The sequence below is a fragment of the Struthio camelus genome, chromosome 1 (assembly GCF_040807025.1).
Source record: "Struthio camelus isolate bStrCam1 chromosome 1, bStrCam1.hap1, whole genome shotgun sequence".
NCBI lineage: Eukaryota > Metazoa > Chordata > Aves > Struthioniformes > Struthionidae > Struthio > Struthio camelus.
The window spans coordinates 128,344,024-128,367,210 of NC_090942.1; the positions used below are offsets into that span (position 1 = coordinate 128,344,024).

Sequence of the window (23,187 nt, forward strand, 5' to 3'; positions counted from 1 at the left end):
CAAGGTTATTTAACAGTAAACAGCTACTGTCAAAAGGAAATCAACCCACTTCTGCATCAGCCCGATTGAAATACCAGTACTTCGGTTATTTCCAGAGCGCAGCAGGAGTTTCAGCAGGGGCAGTGCAGACTGGGAAAGTCCAGAAAGCCCAGTTCCAGGCGGGGATTATTTCTACTGGTCTACAGGTCAGGTCAAAACTACAGCTTTGTGCTCAGCCCGTTCGACTTGCCAGAGCTTTAAACATTCAGCTAAGTTTCCAACAGTGTTAAGCTCAAGCGTGCTCGGTGGCTGGCGGGGCCCCTGGTGTGGCTTTGAAGGCAGAGCGAGGTGAGTCCCTGCTCCTCATCGGTGGCTGCATCGCATCCGAACGGCTGCTAGGAAGTTCCCTTAAGCTCCTGGCTCTTTGGTTGCCACTTGCTCAGGAGCACAGAGGAATGCAGTATCCCAGCCAGTCGGTAAGTGAAGGTGTGAGACATTTTTTAAAGTACACAGCGGAGACTTCTCCAGGGCTCGGTCTTTTTGTAAAGTAAATTTATTTGACAGGTTTATTTCTTTATCAGGTATTTGTCTAACCTCATGACACCGAGAGCTGATTTCCTGGTACAAATATTAAAATTTAGATTCCCAGAGCCGCGTACTGTCACAGCCAGCGTCCTAAAAACCCTCACCCCGGATTCAGGTAAGTCCCAGGGACCCTCATATGACAGCTGGAGACCCCAGAGATGCTGGATAATTTGCACACCAGTCACACTGGGGCACCATGATATACAAGAGCCAGAAAAACAGAAGGGCCCCAGTAACAGGCCAGGAGACAGGTTTGCGTTAGGTTTTGGCTGACATACGTTTCTGCCTCTTCTCCGGAGTCAGCGCTGGGAACCTCGGCTGGTGGATTCAGGGGTTAAAAACAAGCCCCCTGCAAGTGGTGCCTCCATCTGACAGGACGGGGAAATTAGAAACATTTTAACTGCCTGAAGGTTTTGCAGCATTGCCGACTGATTAGATAAAAATACCTGAATCATAAATCAATGTAATTTAAAGCAGATTTATTTAGAAATCCAGATTGGGCGCTAAGGGACTTATCCAAATCACTCTAGCTTGCCACGAGCCCCAGCCAACAGGACGCACGCTCCTGGGTTGGGTGATGTGGGGGTGCAGGTGTACTGCTTCCTGTTCAGATCAGACCTAGGCAGGGGCAAGACGCTGCGGGTAGGAAGGACTGAGCCAGTGCCCAGAGGGAGGAGGGAATCGGCTCTCTGCTCCCCCGGGGCTGCTGCCTGGCACTGGCCCTCGGCAGCGGGAGGAGCAGGCGTGTGGTGTGGGCTGCAGCGCGATGTAAGGTCTCAACGCAGCCCCGTGTGTTGGAGACTACAACCACTCCCAGCAGCGATGGACACGCTGGGGAGTCTGTTCCTTCGCTCCCTCGGGCACTGGTTTATCCGGGAGGCTTCACTGCGCCCTTGTCATCACCTGCTGCCTCTCCTCCTCAGCGTGTGGCACAGTGCTGTGGCTCTTTCTCAGCCCGCAAGTACTGGATGCAGGGTGTTAAGGGGATGTTACAGTTCTTCAGGACTGTGTATGTGTGTTTGTGTGTGTGTGTGGAGTGGGGTGTCTAGCCACAGCCTTGCAGGAGATCCCGCTACCTGATCTGGCACATGAGCCAGAACGAAAAAGTTCACATCCAGGCTGCAGTCATCCTGCAAACACATTAGGTTTCCTAAAAAAGGCACCTGAGAGCTTGCAAAGCAATACCACAGTGGCATTTATTAATTTTTTAGCACGGTTCTTCCTCCCTCGCCCCACTGTGATTTGCATACCTGTTAATCCTCTCTCTCCTGCAATAATTCTGTGAAGGGTAGGGAAATAATTCCTGAGCAATAACTCCTTGACTCTGAAGCTATATAAGACCCTGCATGCCAACACTCTCAGAGCAGGGACCTCCAGCAAGAGCAAGCAGGAGACTGGACTGCCTAAGAGCTACATGCCAGCTACAAGCCCCAAGGCAAGCCGGGTGTCTTGAGCATATGAAATTGAGCCCTGCTAGTCCTGGATGACTCTTCCCCCAGAAACCCCCTTGCTCCTGGCAAAACTTTGCCTTTACAAACGTTTTGATGCTGCTGTTCCTTACCAGCAGGGTCTCCCCTGCAGCAGCACTGCCTGCCTAGGTAGAGGGGAGGAAAGCCCTGCGCATGGGAAGGTTTCAGTGCTCCACCAGGCCTGCCTGGGGAGCTGGGAACGTCACCCCACTCCTGCAGGTGCTGGGAGTGAGCACCCCATGGCGGGCACCTGCTGGGGCCACCCCATGGAGCTAGGTGTGACCCCAGCACCTCTGGCTGGTTTCTGATGAGCTCTGCCAGCTTTAGCCAGCAAGGAGCTTGCAAACATGTTCTCCTTGTGGTTTAATTCATCACTTTTCTTAATTCTGTCTTGATCTCCCCTCTTCTCCCCGTCTTCTCATTTCATTCGGGTTTGTGGTGGAATGACACCTCTTTCAGTAAAAATCCTGAAGATCGGCCAGTCAGGCTCAGATCTGCAGAGAGAAAGGCAGTAAATCCCTCCAGAAATCCCTGGAAAAGCCTAGCCAGTTTTTCCTGCCTTTCTGCCTCCTCTGCGACCAGGAAGGGACAGGACAAGCGGGCAGGGGAGGAAGGACAGCGGGGTGATGAGTAGGTGGTAGAGTGCTCTAGGGAGCTCACTGCCCTTATTTGGAGTCAGTGGCGTGGGTGGACAACAGAGGGAAGCATAGGAGAAGAGCAGGAAGCTTTACGTTTCAGGAGGAAACTTTTATCCCACAGTGATAAAACACAATAGTGAGCCCCTAAACAGCATGCACTGCTTAGTGGGAGAGTGACTAAAACTAGTCATACCCCAGTGAGCTGCAGCTGTGCCAAAACTGCGCTACACTGGCTCTGTTGGAAATAAGTTCATTTTTAAGGCCTGGAAGATGCCTCTCTGAGGGATTTTGGAGTCAGCACAGCATCCTTGTGTGCCATGCACGACCCTCCTTGCTCACTGTCCTGGAAAAGCAGCGTAGACTCAGTCTGCAGTGGTGGAAGCGAGATGAAACAGGTGACCCTCACCACGGTCTCTCTCCTGTGATGCTGAGACAGACCTCCCACTGCTTTTTGCCAGGCGCAGGTAGTGACTGCTGAAAGGGTCCCACACCCCATCACTGAAAGCAGGCATTGGGACAGCAAACTCAGCACGTGAGCCAGTGCAGAGCAAGAATATACCATGGCCTTGTATGCCTGTGCCAGGCAGCATCACCGTGCTTTCTACAGACAGGCGCAGAGCTCACGCCATGGGCAAGGGGAGCTAGGAGGGTGGGCAAAGCGCACCCAGAGCGGGCGCGATAGCACAGGCGGGCTGCGGGCTCATGCTCACACCGTCTGTAGCCTGGAGGCACGCTGGGGTGATCCTTTGCCAGGCCCGTTGCTGACTTTTGGCATGGCTTGCTTAATCAGGCATTTACAGCAAGGTCTAGGAGGTTCCTCTTTCAGGACTATATTAAGGCGCGCACAACGGCTTGAGGGTGGGGGTTAGAGGACAGCAAGAAGTTGTGAAAGAGTAGCACGCCAGAGCCCGCGAGTAACTAAGGCTTCTTGGCAGTGTTTCAGAAAATGGGGTGGTCCAGTTAGGGAGTTCAGGAAATTGTCTGAGCTAGATTAAACATTTTGTAAAACCTTCTGGGTGCTTGAGAGCTGACTTGAAAGTTGGCAAAGTTAAATAAAACAAAAGTTAACGCAGTTAACGCATTCCCCTAAATTTATTTTGTTACAAGGCTCGTATGCAGTCAGTCTATTTCTCATTATTTTGAATGCCCTTTCCCATCTGAAGGCGCGAGTATCTGCACAGCAAAATCCTGGGTCTATTTCACAGCAATGTTGAAGGCCACAAGTGACACAGAAGAGCTTTCGTACACGTTTCCGAAGCCATAAATAACCTTTAGGCATAAAACTGGATTTATCTCTAATTGGAGCCTGGGTGTCTCTGTGGGTCTGTGGTTCACTGTTGTCTTACTTCAGTCCCAAATTCATAAAGCGCTCAAAAGCGAACAGCCTGCCCTGACCCCATAGCTGTTTTCCAGTAGCTGTACTCTGTCTTGGAGGAGAAAGTGCTGCCCCGGTTCAGGCAAGAGAAGCATCAGTCTTCCCCGGCAGATCTCAACTCAGCCTCTGTCATAGCACAAGAGTAACAATGAACACAACGATGGGGTTTCTCTCTGGGGAGGACGGAGGTGCCAAGACACACAGTGCCTGAGCAAAGCAAGAACTGCTCTGCCCTCGTGCCAGGCGTGGGCGGTCTCTGAGAGCGCGGACTCGAGGTACATGTCTCCGCTTTCCTTCAGAGGGAAAGTGGTTTGCGAGTCGCCACGAGCAAAGGATTCCCACTGCTCACATAAGCAGCGGAGGTCGAGGTGCTGCAGAGCAAACCTACCTCCTGCGTGTATCTCCCTTATAGAAACAGCCTGTATAGAAAATGCCAGCCTGGGAATTTACCTGCTATGGTCTGTTGGGGAAAGTTTCTACCAGTGAAATCAGAAGCGGTATCAGGCACAGAGCAGATGTCCGCAGCTTCCTCGCTCCATGGAAATAAGGAAGTAGGGAACCCGTTTAGAAAAACAGTCCCACATAAATCTTAGCCCAACATTTCTTGCCTGTGCCAGATTCCATGTGATCTCTGTAAAGAGATCTGCTTCGTTGACAGAGCCCAGTGCTATTACTTATACCTGCCTTTACGGCGGAGCTGCTTTGGGTGAGAAAAGAAAAGCAGGATGGCCCCAGGAGAGAGAGGGAAAAATCCGAACATAAATGCAGGTATCAAAGCAGAAAAATGCAGAGAGCAGTAGTAGCCCAGGGTATGTTAGAGAAGAAAACAAACTCTTATCACAGTAAGAGCAGAGGAAGCCATCCCACTGAAGGGAGGAGACAAGGACGACAGCTGACATCCTGCAGAGAGAGAACCTAAGGTTTGGGGGAGGGAGAGCACAACCCCAAAGGCAAGGCACTGGGAGAGGATGCAGCTCTTAAAGACACAGATTCACCCAGCACTTCTGCCGACAGGCAGCCAGAGCCAGCCAGCCAAACTAGCAATTACCAGACAGTTACGGAGGCTGAGAGCAGGTGTGTGAGCATGGGTATTTTTAAATGGTGCAGTTTACAAATTCCTTGCCATCCACAAAGTCCCAGGAGAAAGTGAGAGTCTAAACATCCACCTGGAATCTGTTCAGATGAAAATGAGTTATTAAAAGAAGTGGAAATTTATTGCCTTTTAAAAATTTTATTAATAGGATATGGAGAGTAACTCTGCACCAGCAATGTCAGGAGGCAGGACAAGAAATAAAGTTCTGCCTTCGAAGGAGGTCTGCTTCAGAGAGAAGCTGGTAGCCTGTCCCTGACCACGTAGTGGTCAAAAGCATGCCAGATCCCACTCAGTGCCCAGTCCTTTTTGGCAGATTTCTAACATCTGAAGGACAATGCAGATAGACGGAGCAGAAAAGCTAACAACCCTTCGCCTTTCAGCACAGAAGCTATTTGGCAGTCACAGGTTATGAGAACTTTGGCTGAGGCCTTCGTATGCCAGGGAAGCCTGTCTGCTCTGCCTTTGGGAGGAACAACCTCAGACCCACCCTTAGGCATTTGATTTCTAAGATGCCTCTTTTTTGAAGACAGGAATTGAGAAGCGTGCTCTGACCTCTGGCAGAGGAGGAGTTATGCTGTGGGGACTAGAGAGGGAAGAATGATCCAAGAGAGGATTCCTAGCAGTGAGTCAGAGAGGGAAGAGATTGGGATGGACTGGTAAAAGCAGTTTAGGGGAATAGGGACAAGTCCTAAAAGAAAACATTCTTTGTGTAAAGAAGATAAAATCAGAAGAAGCTAGAGCAGCACTACTGAGATAAACCTAAAAGTGAAGACAAGGAAGAAAAAGCAAACGGGGAATACAAAGAGAAGATCCCGCCAGTCACTGTACTTTATGTAACGTTTTTAACACCAGGACGTAGTGGAGGGGTTGCTGTTTCTAGCAGTCTGTGAATGTTGCCCGCACTGGTAGGTGGGGATGAAGCCGCTTTCCCTCCTGACCATATCGTGATGCCAGAAATAAATATAATTTTCCTTTGGAAAAGCTGCCACTTAAGTCACTGCATGTCAGAAAGTGGATGCTTGAGGAAGGGGAAGTAAAGGAAAGACCAATCCCTGTGCTCAGATGCACATAAAAATGCATACACCTCCTTCCTTACAGTTTACTTACATCTGGATACAAGATGGAAAATTACCAGTATAACCTGCAGAAAGCTGCTTGCAAGAACATTTCTCTATTAATGCTGCTAGCGGGATTGTGATTGTGTTACGCTAGCCACAGCTGGCCAGCTAGCAAAGCTGAACTGTAGACATACTCTGTATAAAAAGATTTTGCTTTGTCTGCTACCTGAAGTTTGGGTCTTGGTAGGAAAGGCGTTGAAGATAGCTCAGCAGTCTAGGATGTTGCTCTGCGTCACGGATGAAATTCACCTGTCAGCGTTCAGAGAGACGCTGGGTGAGAGACTCCCCAGGCAAACAAGTGCACAACACTTGCTTGCGGGTAGCGTGATGAACTTGTGTCACGCACACTGCCAAAAATGTATGCCCAAAACCAACCTGTTAGTCAAAAGCATTTGTGTACATTTCTCCATTATCAGCCTCTCAGCCTGATTACAGACAACGTACACTGCGGCACAAAGAAGAAATGTTTTCTAAAATGTATTTACTTTGTCCACCTCCGATATGAGTGACACTCCGATAAGTATTTTCAGGAGAACTTACCTCATATTGGAGACGGTAAGGAGTGAAAATTGTTACTTGCGCTACTACCCTGTGAAATACCACAAGGCAGCGATTAGTCTGTGAATTTGGATTCCGCGCAGAAACCTATGAAAACGAATGTAGCCATTTGTCTTGTTACTTCTCCCTCTGTCTCCAGGGGATCTGTCACATGAGCAAATTACAATTAGAATGAAAAGGGCTAAAACAGCATCGCCTCAGACTTCCTACAGATTCATCCTTGCTTCTCACCTGCTGTAGATCTCTGACCATCCACTTTGGTACAGGAAGGGAGAGAGAGATCCCTGCTCTGACTACATCTAGCGTTTTCTTTTGAACTTTTATTTTTCCTGCCTGTGGTTGAATGTCCTTTCACGCACATAACATTTCGTTCATGTACGTAACGCTGACACTGGCCACACTGTTCTAAATGCTTCAGAACCAATTTGCTCGTCACGTCGATTTACTGTAAAAGCTGGTGTCTTTTCTTGATTAAGTCATGTATTTTTGTTTGTTTTCACTGCAATGCACAAAGATGTTCAATGACATTTGGACTGCTTGGAGCTGCAGCTGAGTCCAGAGGAAGGGGACTTGGAGCTCTAACAAAAGCTGCAAGGGAAGTCCCTCTCTGATCCCTGTAGCTATGGTTTACAAACCAGATGGTAACTTTTGTGTATGGATGGCCTTTAACCACACTAAGATACATATTTGCAGAAGACCTAACCTGCTGAGAGAGGCTCTGTATTTGTATTTGCAAACAAACTTGTCAAAAAAAAAAGTTGCCTTTTAAAAAGTGTTTCGCTGGAAATCATGTCAAAATCAAGACCAGCCGTTATATTAAAAAAAAAAAAAAAGTGACCTCTCTCCCCATTCTCTGTATCTTAAAAATCTCATTATCTCTGGTACAAAAAGTAACAGTAACTGAGGTAACTGAATTCTTTCTCACAGTTGTCCTCTTAGCACTACATCACACTGTATCTACATTAGGGTGCTTAGCTAGGTAGTGCAATACTCCTGTACAAAGTGCTTGTACCGTGAAGGCACGTGTAGCTGTAAAGCTGGGCTGCATAAAACTGCAATAACAATCATGCCAAAGAGTGAAACGAGCAGCTTCAGCAACCATTAAGCTAACCGTGCCTACTCAACGGGCTCTGCCAGCACACCTACACGAGGCAGGATCGCACCGATGCTCTCCCCGCACTGACATGGCTGTTGATGGATGTACGCTGTGCAGAGCTATCTGCCTTACAAGAACTCCTGCATGTAACACCATCCCTTGCAACGGTGTGTACAAACACCTGCGAGTAACATACGCTAAAATAACAAATTATGTGGAGATTACTAGACACTCGATCTGAGAACAGAAAATGGGATGTCACCGCCTTTTAAAATACAAAAGGATAAACCACAGAATTATCGATATTCTTATTATGCTAGTTAACCTACCCACACACTACACAAGACCAAGCTGTTGTCGAGTGTGTTCGAGCTGAGCAAGAAGAAAAGGAAAAAAGTTCTTTAAAGGAAAGTTCAGATACACTTCAAAGCACTACAACTCTAAAAACACCAAAGCAGTTTTATCAGACTTCCCAGAAAAACTTTCCTCTGAGAGGAAATAGGGCAAGTGAGATTTCAAAGTGAGAGATATATATTTTTTTCCCTGGGGGTGCAGAAATGACGACTGAAAAAACTCAGACCAAACATGCAGGTGGCCTGAGCTGCAGCATGGCTATGTCAGGCCTTAATTAAGACTAGACATGGGCTTCATTCGCTGTCTAAAGTTCTGGATTAATCTTGGATCTAGCTGATATCCCAGATTTGCCCAAAGAAGCTCGGTTACCACAGAAGCACTGAGTCACTGTCCCTCACAAGGAGCGCAGCTTTTTCTTTTCCTTTTTCTTTTCCTTTTTCTTTTTTTTTTTAATTCTTCCACTAATTAGCAGCAGGTAGTGTATAGGAGAGTGTTTATCCTCCTCCCCCTCGGCTCAGCACCCCGCTGCGTTATGACAGATGCAGTGTTAATTAACGTGACCTGGTAGATAATATTTAACTCGAGACAGAGCAGCGTGGAAACGTCTGACTGCCCCAGGGCTGGTCGCCGACCAGGTACACCCGAAAAACCCTCCCGCCCGCCTTTCTAGGGACGTCAAGGGCTTTTGATGGAGCTGATCCAGACGGAGCCCCCAGGGCTGTGCCTACGCTGGGTTTTCGGGCGCCTCTGGCTCCAGCTGCCCTTGTCCCCAAGGAGGGCATGCCGGTGAGGCCGACAGCCTCTCCGCGCCACCATGACTGCCTTCCCGCCTCCGCCTCAGCGTCCGCCCTGTGGTCCACCAATGGGGCCTCCCCATTGGCCAGCCTGAGGCCCACAGGGTGTTGTGATTGGCCAGTGAGGCAGGGCGTGCACTGCGATTGGCTGGCCAGGAGGCAGGCCTGGGCAGGGCCCCGGGGAGGCCATGGCTGGGCCTGGCGCTGTGGGGAGGGTGGAGGATGGGGATGACGGCGAGGGGATGCGGTCGGTGGCATTTGCCCTCTGAGGCAGACAAGGCCTATGCTGCACGCATTCAGGTTAACAGGATAAAACAGAACAAAACAAAACAAAACACATATTTTTAAGTGCCCAAGTGAAATTGCCACGCTCACGCCTGGAAAACCGACGTTAGCCCTCCCTCTCAGCGCTGCTGGTAAAACTGCGTGGCTTGTTTGCTTTCCCCCTTTCCGATCGTCTCTGCAAGACAGAGCCGGCGCGCACGGGCCGTCTTCTCGCAGAGAGACCGCGCAGGACGCTTAGAGGGAAACCAGGCAGAGCGCGACTTCGTGAAGCCTCAGCCTAACGCCCAGGCATCCCCGCGGTCAAAAAGTGAAACAACAAAGAAACACACACACATGCAGGGGCAGCTTTTCAACGGCCCGCGCTACCGCCTGAGGACTCCAACAGGGAATTGACTGAAAGCCAGTTGTCAAGAAAAGCACCTGGTGAGTCTGCCCGCACCGCCCCAGCCCAGAGACGGGCAGGGGCAGGCAAGCGCTGAGCTCCAAGCGACCGTATGAGCGTGGTAGGAACCGGTGGACGGCTACGAGCACGAGTGAAAGCAGCAGCTTGTTCTCTAGGCCTGATCCCGGCAGCACAAGCTGCTCCGGGATTCAAAGGCTCTGAGGCCCCCGTTGACCCGCTGCCTGCGCGGGCAGGGGCCGGACCCCGGTGGAGGCGGCACGTGGGCAGAGCCCTCCCTGCAGGTCACCCGGTCTGTATCGCAGGTCCGAGCGGGACCGCTTCAGCGCCGGACGCCGAGCCCGAGCAACGGAGCCGAGAACGGTCCCTTGAAGGACTGCTGTTACATTTGCAAACGGGGAGAGATATTCATACAGTAAAGAAGCTTTCCAAAGCTCCCCACTCCCCCTAGCCCTGTAGCTTAAAGATCAGAATTTCTATTGTCTTTAAAAAAATACTAATTTAGGAGATGAGTAACCAGATGCTGTCTCTTAAGAGATTCAGGCCAGTGATTTTTTAAATAATTTTAACAAATACAAGCAGTATCGTGCATGTACACACATGCACCCCTCTTGAAATGCAGGCATCAAAAAGCTCCTCTATCTGCAAAATACCTATATACCTTTATTGCCAGGAGCAGGCTTTCTGACCACAGATATCTAAAAGACAGAGTGGTCTTTGGGTACTATTTAGTTCCAAAGGGGCTATAAAAGGCAGATGGTCTCATTAGAAACAATTTATGCATATATATTTCTAGGAGTTGAACACTGCCAGAATAGGTTTAGCTCTTTCACCATACCGGAGGAAAATATCACCACTTGCAAATGTTTCCAGTTTGCAAAATAATGACCTATCCAAAGTAGCTAAGCAACTAATTACTCAAATACTAGAAGGTTATATGCCAATATTATCACATTGTTGGTCTCCTGGGCAAACAACTTCACATTCCTCAAACTGCCATATAGTGTCATTAGACTATGCAGGAAAGTCCTTTCTTAGTAGTACAGCAGCAGCCGCCCCAATGCCCCTGTGCTTATGCCATCATTTCAACTATTATTTCCAATCTCCAAGTCAAATCACTTATTAATTAGAGAGGCAACTCTAGCAAACCCAATTACCCACAGGCAGTTTCTTCCCAGATGTGAAGCCCTTCTTGGAGGTGGACCATGACGTTCCCAGTTGCTGGGGGATGTTTGTGATTGTTCTCTCCAGCAAATCAACCTTTATACAACTCTGGCAATATCTTTCTCAGTCCCTGCCCCTGACATGTCCGCTCGATGCATTCCTCCCCCAAGCTCCAAATCCTAGAGAATTCAACCTATACAGCCTCAGGATGTGTGAAGACAGCCATGTGCAGGCATGTGTATTTTTAAGGCCTGTACTCAAAGTCTTTGAATGTTTCTTGGGGGTACGGCAGGTGGAGCACGAAGAAAGCAATGATGAATCGTGTAGAGAAGTGGGGTCGGCTCAGGAAATTGCAAAAGACAGCAGCTTGGGGATGTGGTTTCTGGATTCACTTAAATCAGATAAATACTTTTGATGATGGGTTTTTCATCAAAATGGCAGAGAGAAACTCTCTTTAGGGGGGACAGTGCTTTTGCAGAAGATGTGTAAAGGACTAGATGGAACACTGTGTTTATGTGCTTTCAACTCTGCTTTTCAGGGTAGTCTGAAGCTAGCACTTTTAGCTACAAACATGGACCATTTTCCCCAGTAGATTAGCCACTGGAGGGACTATCACACATGTTTAACAAACATGCTTCACATGGCAACACGCCTTTTGTCGGACTTGTGCATTTGAATTGTACAGGGGTGTCAGAAGAGCAGATGTGGTGCTTCTGGCCAGCCTACGATGTGTCTCACGTTTCATGGATGGCGCCAAGGAGGGAGAGAGCATTTGGCAAACATTGGGCCTGTTCCCTCAGAAGTGTAAAGCAGGAGTTAATGTGTACTTGGTCTGTATGAAAGAGGGTGCATATGGGATACGGGGATAGCAGAAGAGAACAGGTAGGGGGATTAGGAGGATGTGCCTGTTTTGTTCAGATAACCTTCCTGTGATATTGTGTCTTCAGAATGGCTGTATTCCAGTTCAGATACTCCCTCGGGAGATGGTCACTGGCACTAATTTATGCCCATACAGAATAGAAGTGTCCTCAAGACAAGAAACTATAGAAAAATCTGTGTCAGCATGAGCAGCTGCAAATTGTGCTCTAGCTTCCTGAAAATAGGCTTGCTTTTGCCAGGCACTTGTATGGTATCCATACCCACAGCATCCAATGGCCTCACAGTTTGTAATATATGTGTATGCCGCCAAGAACTGTAACAAAGTATTTTGACTTCCCTTTCTCTCTCACACACAGATGCTGCCCCAGTCATCATCTTCTCACCCTGCTGCTGCTCCTGCAACACTTACAAAGAAGCAGGGACTACTTGACTGGGGCCACGTGCCTTCACTCTTCTCACCTTGTCCTGGGAGACAGGGTGATGCTGTTTTACAGGCTGAGAACTCAAACACAGAGGTTAATGTCCATATTCTAGGATATTCACACATCAATGTCGCATGGAAAGTCTGCAGCAGGCAGGGACTTGAATCCATATCTCCTAAATCCAAGGTTAGTAGATTAATCATTTCCTTTCAGCCATCTGTCCAACAGCAAAGTATTTCTGAATGCTGTATTGGATTTCTCCAGGAGGAATTAACCACTGACATACTTTTACCTTGCAGGTGATGTAAAAAGTAAAAAAAAAAGAAGACAATCATCTACATCATAGATACATATAGCTTAAAACCTCAATTTACTAGGCATTGTATTTACCAGAAGAAAATGTACGACACCATAAAAAAAAAAAAAAAACTTATGAAAAAGTTACCCTCACCAAACAATATAGGAAGAAAGGGATGTAAGTTGAAGCAGGCTCTCCCTCTGTGTTCATGAGTCAGCCTTCCAGATTTCTGGGAGCAATTTCCAGTACTACAGTGCCACTGAGCAGGCTCGATGTAAAGCTCCCAGTATATCTTTATGAACTGGTTCATGCTCTCACCTATGTGAGGTGATTCCCCATGGCAACATGCCACCATACAATGCAGAGCCTCTAAAGGTCAGCCTAGAAAACAACAATAGTATTTCACAAAATCTCTAAAATAAATACTATTTTATTTCAGAGGCATGGAAATTAAACACACTCATTGTCCTCATGAAGGACATTCAGGCCTCCTTTCAAAGTGTGACAAGGAAAGCTTGCCAGCCTTTCTGAATTATGAAGAATCCACCGGATAGACACAACCCACCAGTGAAATTGCTGCTAAAAAGGATTGGGCAGCATAATTCATCCTTTCTTTCTGCATAGGAGTGCAACCTGGAGGTCTAACTTTTACAGCCTATTGTACTTGATGAAACAAAAGCCTTCTTCAGAAGATCGTCGTCTACAATTCTGCAAACGGTTACTGCTTATCCATAGGGAGGCCAACAATGGCAGCCACAAAACACAACCAGACTGATCGTTTCTCACACAAAGCACATCACGAAAGACACAAAATCCTTGTTTAAAGTTGGGAAACCAGCAAAGTAGCATTTATTCCTGCAACTGTAAAATGGTGCCAATTATAGAAAGCTCATAGTTCTTTTAGCAAGCATGCCAAAGGTTTTTTTAACCTATTAATGGAACATCAGTCATTGCAGATCATATATCTGGAAAATGGGGAAGGCAAGATGTCAGTACAAGTGATACACACTACACTCAGATTATGGTTGTATCTCAAGAGTAAGAAAAACACAAACTTTCAACCTTTTGATTCACAGAGGACACCTCTCCCTGCATCTTTGACTGTGATCCACCATTCATATGCCTCACAGAGCTGCCTAGCCTTTCAGAAGTGTCTCCACTGCTGAGATTGGCCATAGTAGGGGAAGCAGCTGCCAGGAGCTGAAGAGCTACCAGAAAGCCAGCTACCTTCATAGTATCTCTAGGTGGTAGCCCCATGCAGCAAACCAGTTGCAAGTCAGCAGCTAAGGAAAAGCCAGTGTGCTTGGTTCTTGGCAGGGGTCAGTGTTCTGGAAGGAGAGATCATTGCTCCCCAGTGCCTTTGGAGATTAGAGGGTTTAGTCACCTCTCTCTTTTCCACTGGAGGGCTATCTCGAGTAACATCTCCTTTCCCTACTCTTTCCAGTCCTGTTAGATCGTTCTCTGTTAAATCAACATTACTAACTCAGGACTTGAGCTGGAGCCAGAGGCAGGAGCAGCTAAATCAGGTCAGGACAATACAAAATTAGGTCTAGGCCAAAAAAAAAAAAAAAAAAACCCCAAAACCCCCAAACCCAAAAAACCCCAAACCCAAACCTGTGCATTTCAGTGCTTTGAGCACAGAGTATTCAAGGGAAAGATTCTTTCCCTTTTTATCAGTCCTTGAATTCTACTTTGTTATGCAGTAGCTGTGAAAGCTCCAAAAAATGGACACTGGGGACTCCCTTGGTGCTGGAAGTGTGTTAAGATATTATACCCCAAGCTGCTCTTCTTTTCTCCTCCAACACCACCAGGCTCAAGAGTTGTGTGGAACTGGAGACACTTCTGCAGTGCAAACTGCAGGGAGCCCAGAGGAATGAGAAACCCTTATATACTGGAGCAGATAATTTTTGTCAGAGGGCTGTACAGTTCCTCACTGCAGTCTGGTATCAAAAGGGTGCAAAACAACCTTTATCCCTTCCCTCACTTCAACGGTGCGTCCTTTTCTGCCACTCCCAAAGTCAGAGAAGACAATTTTGGCCCAAGTCTTTACAGAAGATAAAGTCTAAATGTCAGGTGTCTCCCTAGGCAAGCAGCAAACACTTCTTTCACCACAGAGCACTAGAGGATGAAAAATTAAATCCAAAAGAAAGCATGAACCATCCATATATCACTCCCTAGGCTCTACAGTACTAACCTCTTAACCAGCGCAAAAAACATCCTGAGCTCAACCTGAGAAACAGTGAAAACACAAGAACATTAAAAAGGCAATAAACCAAGTCAAGGAAAACAGCCTTGACCACAGTAGGTCGCTTGCGAGGAAGTGACCTGACCTCGTACAATGAAAAGGGCAAAAAGTGGGGTGAGATCTCACCAAAGGCACTCATGGCCAGAAACTGGAGATGGAAGCTAGGGAAAACCAAGGCGGAGCTGATTATGCCATCAGTGGACAGAGAGAGAAAAATGTTTTTTCCTAGTGTCCAAAGGACAGGAAAGCATAAAGCAGTCCACTGCAATCTTAAGAATGATAAGAGATTTTGAAAGTAAATTCATGTGATAAGGCAAGAGGAGAGAAGAGAACAGCTACGCACAATGTCATCCTCTCTAGTAGTTGCTGGCTGTTGTGTCTTCTCACTTAGAACATACTCTGTTTGGTGCAAGGACCGATTCCACCTCTGCTCGCACAGCACTCAGATGCAATGGAATCCTGAGATGTGTTTTGCTGCAAAAATACGAATAAATATTACAATGACTTTTTGCTAATTCATTAAATACAAGTGGACAAACGAATATGCTGAACAAAGCCCTAAGCAGAATGAGTCTCCACTCCGGGTAGATCGCATCCATCTCTAATGAAGATCTAAGGGATCTGTTTCTTGATTTGGCAACCACAGTGTAACTTGCCCCACCAACAAAGCACTATTGACTTGGACAGTGTGAAAATCCAGATGGGATATGCAAGTGTACACATGGTGCCTGAGTTGGACAGAGAGTTTAGGAAGTTACTGTGGTGATTTAGGGGCTATATTTGAGATGTTCACAGAAGTATGTGCTGCCTGTAAAGTATGCAGGTAGGAATACGGCTAGGTAGGAAGTGCCTGGGATATATGCAGCCTAGCCATAGACCAAGGACTTTTGTGTTTGCGTATACAAAGGTAGACTAGTGGAGGGATATATTTGATATGAAGCATTTATATCTGTCATAGGGTCTGTAGTGATGTTCATTATAGCAGTGTTTGAGAACATCCGGGGTGGTATTTATCTGTGGTATATGTTAAGTTGGGCAGAGATGAAGAACTCGTGACAAGGTGTATAATGGAGCTGGCATGTGCGTGAGGTGAATGAAGTTACAAGAATGATGACAGCTTTTCCTGAACGGTAGCACCATGGCTTGTGACTAAGGAGCCCTGTGTTTTCAGGCGTGCTTCTGCTAAAGGTTTTTTCACATCACCCTGGCATCTCTCCATTGCTTTCCCTATGTGTAAAAGATGGCTTATATGTACCTCTGTTGTTAGTGCTTTTGCATCTACAGATGTGTGCATGCTTTAGCTGCATGTGGCTGTATTAAGGAATGACGGAGTAGATGTAGGGTATGGAGTAAGTCTGGTATGTAAAGGAGGCCAAAAGACAGAGAATCGTTCACACGGTGTGAGACACTATCTTTGGCAGTGTACAGCTGAAGGCAAGACTTGCAGAGTCTGGCCTTGGTGTAAAGTATTGCCTGAGCTATGTATGTCAGAGAGGCCACATGTGAGAGGAAGAGGCTACAGAGGGGCTGTGGGTATGCAAAAGGTGTGCAGAGATGTAGGCAACTGTGCCACCATATGGCCAGGTCAGGGGTGCTCCTGTGAGCAAGACATCATGGGGTGCCTGGAAAGGTGTATGACTGCGAAGGTATGTGGGGGGATATTGGCAATGGGGGCAGATACTTGGGAAGTGTTGACTGTGGAGGAGTTGGTGGGGGCTGGCTGGAGAGGGGTCATGCGGACCTGGAGGCTGTGAAGGGCTGATGGGGCTGCGGGTGGCTCTGTGTGAGCCTCTGGAGGTGCAGGTGGCCAGTGCTGCCAGAGCCAGTGGTGCCACTGACAGGGTATGGGCCACAGGCCAGGTGAGGTAGCACGGGCAGCGGGGCACTGCAGGCAAGGCATGGGCAGCCCAAGCTGGGCAGGCAGCAGGGCAGTGGCATTGCATGGGCAGAGCAGGCAGGTTGGGCACAGGCAGGACACATGCATGGGTGGCATGGGCAGTGCAGGCAGGGCACAGGCTGGTCCAGACTGCTCTGGATCCCACCACTGCGCTTAGGGTGGCAGAGGCAGCACAGCAGTGGCGGGCGCTCAGCTGGCAGGCTGCCCTGACTCTGTGGCCACCAGGAGCCCTGTGGGCAGGGCTGGGCTGGTGCGGGGGCACTGCCCTACCCAGAGGGCAGCCCTGTTTGGAGAGGCTCTGTGCCAAGGACAGGCGGCTGTGTTCTGCGCCATGCACTGCTGCAAAACTTGGCAGCACTGCACTTGCCACCTCTGGAGGTGGTGTCCCATCTCTGGCAGGAATAATGGCTTGGCAAGCCAAGGCGAGTGCTCCGTGTTATGCATCTAGGAATACAACCCTCATAGCCCTTGCATTGTGTGCATTAATCCTCATAGCTATCCCCATTAAGTGCTGTTCCTCTTTCATAGAGGGGATCTGAAAGTCTGGAAAGATTAAATGATTTGTTCAAACTGTTGGGCAGTGCTAGGAATGGAACTGAAAATCTAGACAAGAAATGAAAGCAAAATCTGCAGCTGATGATGCCCATTTCTATGTCACAAGCCTACCTTTTCCCCCAAGTAGATTATTCTCTGTAAAGAGACGCAATCCCTTTATGGGCCACATGAAAACATTCGTCACTGCTACACGCTGACTGTCCCTCACCATCCACAGGCATGTGAGGTTACACTGGGAAAGTGGTGCTGGCAGAAAGATGCTTGCCTGATTGTTAAGTCTTTCCCTCCTGGCTTTTCCCCTTTAGCTGAGTGTGAGCTCATAATGAACAAAACAGTATGTTCTCCCTCTACTGAAAGAAAACAGAAAGGAGGGATAAAGAAAAAGAACAGGAGAAAAATGAATAATTATGCAATATAACAAATGGGAAAAGGGACTGGAGTGAGAGTGAAGACTTTCATACTGTATGAACAAAAAGTTAGCTATAGGAGATGCTGAGCAGATGATCTGGGTCAGCATCATCATTCCCTGAAAGTGTCCAAGGGGTCTTTAGGGTGTCCGGTGGTGCAAACGCTGTGAGCTGCTGGAGACTTGATCGACAAGAGAATTGATGAGGCCTCTTGTCAAGATTTCTTGTGCTGGGGCTGCGGATGGCCATCTTGAGCAGGGCCTATGGGAAGACTGGGGAGAAGGCCCTGCAACTGTTTATACTCGAGGTAGGACCGTTCCCCCTTGCTCCTTAACAGTGTTGCTTGCTCTTAGGTTTGTGGCTTTTGGTTTTCTTGGGTGGTAGCACAGCAGAATATTCCCCCAAGGAGTGCTGACTTTCCCCAGCAGCTTGTTCAGTTGTGATAGAAAGGGATGATCCTGAACTTCCCCTTGCTGTGAGCAGCTTTCCTGGCCAGCTGGAGAACCTCAGCCCAGTTTCAGCAGGGCACACAGGGCCCGGGGCTGCTGGCCCCCTGCTTGCTCAAACTAGCTGCTTTTACAGAGCAGTGACCTTGGGGCCATAAGGAACTGCAGCCCAGCCCGTGAAGAGCAAGACGTAGCCTTCGTCTCGCCTTGCTGCCCTGCTTTCTGTGACTCACACTTCCCAACAGCTACTGTCTGCTTAGAGAGACACCAGGGGTTGGTCTAAAAAAGTTCCTTGGCCTGACCTGCTCCAATAGCTGTTTCTGTTCTTATATGCGATATTAAAGGAGTGGTACCAGGTCTCTTGCAAAGGTTTAGTTTACACTTGACAGTTTTTGGACCCTTATTTTCTGCCAGGAATAGACTGAAGCAAGGCAGCCAAGGAGACTGTAGCCTTTCTCTCCCCATTACCACGTGTTCTGGTATAGCCATTTCTAATGTCATGGTGCTAGAGCACTGTACTACCCCTCCTCTGCGATGGCATTTGTTGACTGGTCCTGCTTTTAGACAACACCTGGACAGGAGAAAGAAAAGATGAAAGACCAAAACATTATTCGGTATGCTAAGATTTGCAGAAAAGGGGAAGGGCTAGCTCGGAAAACCACAGCTTTTGTAGTCCATTTTGTTTTTGACTTCAAGGCTTGTTTAAAATCCTCCCACAGAAAAAAAAATGTCTGCCTAAGGAACTCCAGTGTCTTGAACAAGGAGAAAAAACTTTGTGTGCCCCGTTCCCTGCTCCACCCTCTGTCAGTAAAAAGTATGGGCCCAATCAGAGAGATTTTCCTTTGGGTTGGAGGGAACACAAAGCACACAAGGTCAGAAAGCTTTCTTAATGTTGAATTTAAAGTTTGGTTTTGTGGTAAATTAAAAGAGTACTGCCACCCAAAGAAAAGCGGATAAAGAAACCAGTATTTGTCTAGTATGTTGGTCTTTACAACTCACGAGTTCAACACTAATGAGTTATGGGTTGGCCCATGAAAACATAATGTGTAAATTAGGAATTTAATGATGTGTAAGATTAAAAGCTGTGCGGGATTGCATTTATTTAAGGCTGCCATCTTGTGTTCAAAGAGGAATTACTTTATCAGACAATATCCCTTTCACTAGGTTTAAATTGATTCCGTTATGCATGTTATGGAGGGTACTCAAGTGCCCGAGACTGCCAGCTGACAATATTTCCTACTAAATGCCCTTCCTGTAACTCTGTTTGCTGCTCCATAACAGCAATCATATCATGCAGGTCATAATGACTTCACCTTAACTCTCAGAAATAAATAAGTGCAGATTTCCCTCGCCACACTCCTCCCGGCAAATTTACTTGTACAAATGCCAAGATTCAAAACAAGAGCTGTAAAAACTATGCTCCTTACTGCTTCTCTGTTTGACTTGCTTTCCTGATACTTTGCAGCTAAGTCTTTCACACCCACCAAAACCTCTTTCCTTTCAAAAAGAGCCTGCATTAACCAATGAGGAGGACCTTCACATCTCCATATTCATTGCAGTGTGCATAGTTAATTTCTAGCTGCTTGCTGGATGGCATCATGGCAGGATTTTGTAAATCAGGAATCCTAATTCTCAAGTCGTGGTCTGCTGATGTATGTAACTGGCACGAGCTCTTTTAGAAGCTTGACACAGAGCCAAGCACGCACGCGAGCACTTCCTGGGATGGTCAGGGGACACTGTGTGGGATGGGCTCAGTCTGTTTTGTAAGCCCTGATCAGCACAGTTTAGAGCTGCCTAACTCCTTCCTGATGCAGCAAAGAAAAAGAAGGATGACGGCTGAGTGTCCTGCTTATCTGCAGAGACGCGATGGAGAACTACTCCAATCTGATTTGATTCGTGTGCGGAACAAAATTTTAGAGCAAGGACCGGGGTACAAATCAGCTAAGGCATTCAGGCATCTAATCCAGGTAAACTGAGAGGCTCGTGTTCTCCACTTAGCTACTTCCTAAGCTTGTGACAAGTTCCACCCATCATCCATTGATTAGAGCAACGGAAAATCTGTTTTCAGAGCCCCACCCTGCCTAATTTGGGCAGATTTAAATACTTCTCCTAGCAAAGCATCTTGACCATCAAGCTATTGACTATCCTCATCAGAGCCCATCACCATTTTTGCAGACTAATCAAGTATCGGAGCTAAGATCGTTGCTAACTATGTGGTCCCGTGGCTAGGGCATCTCCCTAAGCTACAGTAGATTCAGATGCCAGTCTGCCAGTAGATTCAGATGCCAGTCTTGCCCCAAAGAAATGTTAAATGAAATAGCAGTGTGAGGAGAGACTAATCCCACACAGGTTCAAGTCTGGGCAGAGCGAGGTTTTGAGACAAACGTTCCCCCTACCTGCAAGTGTCCTGCATTAATGGCTATTGGAGAAAGTATAGCAGATGGTCAACAACAAAGTAGTGGTGTGAAACAGTCTCTAGAGAGAATAGGTTTCTGCCTCCAGTCTGAAGTTGGGTGGCTGACTCCATATGAAGGATGTGCTTCAGGTCTTATCCTTTTATTAGTATTTCCTTCTAACTAGCGGAAGGGGCTTCATATTTAGTATTCCAGCTTCTGTGAATACTTTTTTCAAGCCATATGTGTTCAAAATTGGGTACAGATAGGGCAAGTTTGGATCTATCCATGTTTGCAGCTGGTCGAGGTGAATGAGCTCCAGTTCGAAGTTGTATCTGTATTTGTGCGCCATGCTTGTGTGGAATTTATCCCTCACTGCATATTTACAAGACCCATTATTTTTAACAGTAGACTAGTATAGCTTCTCATACCTTGCTTGCCTTCTTTAATTGGCATAGAGACCATGCCTTACTATCTGTTTATACAGTGCTTAGCATAGAGTTGCTATGAGTCTCAGAGGCAAGTTCAGCAGAAATGTTAGCAAGAGAGATACCTATAAACATGCTAACAGGACGTAGTTCATATTCCTGTTTTTAGCCTTGTTTCCTAAGGACACGAAAAATTACACAAACATACTGCTTATCTATTAATCCCCAATTATGAGCTTTTGAACACCACCAGGCAGCATGGAATCAAATTTGGCAGAGGGCTGCTGTCCCTCTATATTCTGTGATAGCGGAAGAGGAGAAGGACACCAGTTAGTGCTCCCACCAAAGAAAAGCTGGGGCATTTATCCCTGCTGTTTGGCAACTGCCAGCTCCCCAGTCCAAACATATGTATTTCTGGTTAAGTCACAGTATGTGCTGTCTCTTGCCAAGCTGACAGGCTAAAAACTGGTGGGAGGGAGTGTGCAGACTTTGTGGGTGTCGCATAGGACAGGAGGAGAGTGCTGTGGAAATGAAAAGATGACCTAGTTTGAGTGTTTAGGGGATGTGGAAGAGACCTGAGTGTGTAACAAGCTGTAGACTCTGAACTTGGGAAGGATTTGGGGTATTGCATTGGAAGTGTCATAAGGAGATAAAGAAGTACTGAAGAAATTTGGGGGTGTAAGACCCAAGCTTGCAAGTTTTCATTAGTTTCCCTGCTTAACAGAACAACTCATAATATGCGACTGGTGTATTTAGTTTGTACTTTTAAGTGTTGAGAGATTTTCTCCAAAAATTTTATTGTTCTGTCTGTAATCTAGTAACTGTTGTTTTATAGAAGTTCTTATGAGGGAGAGAATCGCTCCAAAAAGTTCAGGGTAATATTTATTTATTACCTGCAATATGGGAGTCTGAGCTGCTGATGAAGCAGACACCATGCAAATATACTACTGTTACAGTAAATGCAGAAGCACTGGTGGAGGAGGCAGGGATGCAACCTTTTCCCTTGAGTACTTTATACAAAATAAGGATTTGGTGGTAAAGCAAACGTATTTAAATGACGCCCACGGGGAAAAGCTTGGTTTTGGCCAGGAAAAGCTGGCTTCAGTACCTGCTATATATAAAAACCAGAGTCAACCAAAACATTCCTCTGGGTTTGTTTCTGCCAGTTCCTAAGGCATCCAGGGGAAATTCAGCGTGGACTGAAAACCAGATCACTACAGAGGTCATTCCCTTGCAAGAATAGCCTGAAACCCTGTTCTGAAGCTGAATGCCAAAATGCCTTGCCAGTTCAGTCACTGACTGGCATTCCTACTCAGCCAGAGTATGTGACTGCTGCTCTGCTGCCTAATTTTAACAGGATGCAACTATTTATCATGTTTCTGGCTGAGATTTTTATAGTTGAGGCTCCTGCCATCCATCAGCCCCAGACAATTTATGTGGAATACGGGTTTCTCTGAGGATCGCTTTGGGCTCTGCAGCCTAACAAACTGGCATATGACTTTGCCATCAAATCTGGGGAAGACTCACATGTCACAGTGGAGTCCAAAGCTTCCATCTGCTCTCGCCACCGTGGCACGTCACGCAACTCTCCGGTCGCTCCCGATGGCGGTGGCATTCGGCAGTCAGAGTGACGAGTGGGTGGGAGCCTCCTACCTGCTTTCTCTGCTCGTGCAGCATTATGGTTTCATCAGTGTATAGGGCCAGGAGCAGGCCAAGGCATCCTTTCTATCTTGAACCCTTTGATGCTACATATATAATGTTTTATTTTAAATTTTAAACACATTTGGGTCAGAGGTGAGAGAAACAGAAACACACTGGTTGTTCTTTCTAAGGTAAGACAGTGTCACGGGCCATGGTGAAACCTAGTCCCCCTCGTTTCCTATCCCTCCCTGAGAGCTTCCCATTGACTTTGATGGGACCAGGGTTTTTACCTCCTCTGCTTTTAAAGCCTTGCTGATGTAGATACAGCAAGCTTTGAGATCTGTGGGCTGGGCAGGGGATGGGGTGTTCTGTTGCCTGATCCTGACTGTAACTTCTTTTCAACAGATATAACATTGCTGCAGTTGGAAATGTAAGGAAGAAGCAAAACCAAATAATTTTGTCTCTGCCATGACAGACTAAAATAAAGCCTTTACCAAGCATGAACACTAGAACCTTATTTGTTATGCGTTATAAGGCCATACTCTGATGCCTTTAAATCTGCTCTCTTATTCCACAAAATAATAGTTCATAGTGTAAAGTGTACAGAACAGGTATGAAAATCTGGTTTGTATCTACCACCGAGAATCAAAATGTATTGTAGTGGTTTT

At 47.1% G+C, this 23,187-nt stretch overlaps 1 long non-coding RNA gene across 1 annotated transcript; it reads left to right on the top strand.

Annotated features, from left to right (window-relative positions):
* The first annotated feature begins 23 nt into the window (after positions 1–23).
* On the top strand, positions 24–22,970 carry LOC138061893 (uncharacterized). Its single transcript, XR_011135893.1, has 4 exons — positions 24–455; positions 561–679; positions 12,144–12,395; positions 12,509–22,970. It is a non-coding gene; the product is annotated as an uncharacterized lncRNA (long non-coding RNA).
* Positions 22,971–23,187: the final 217 nt, after the last annotated feature.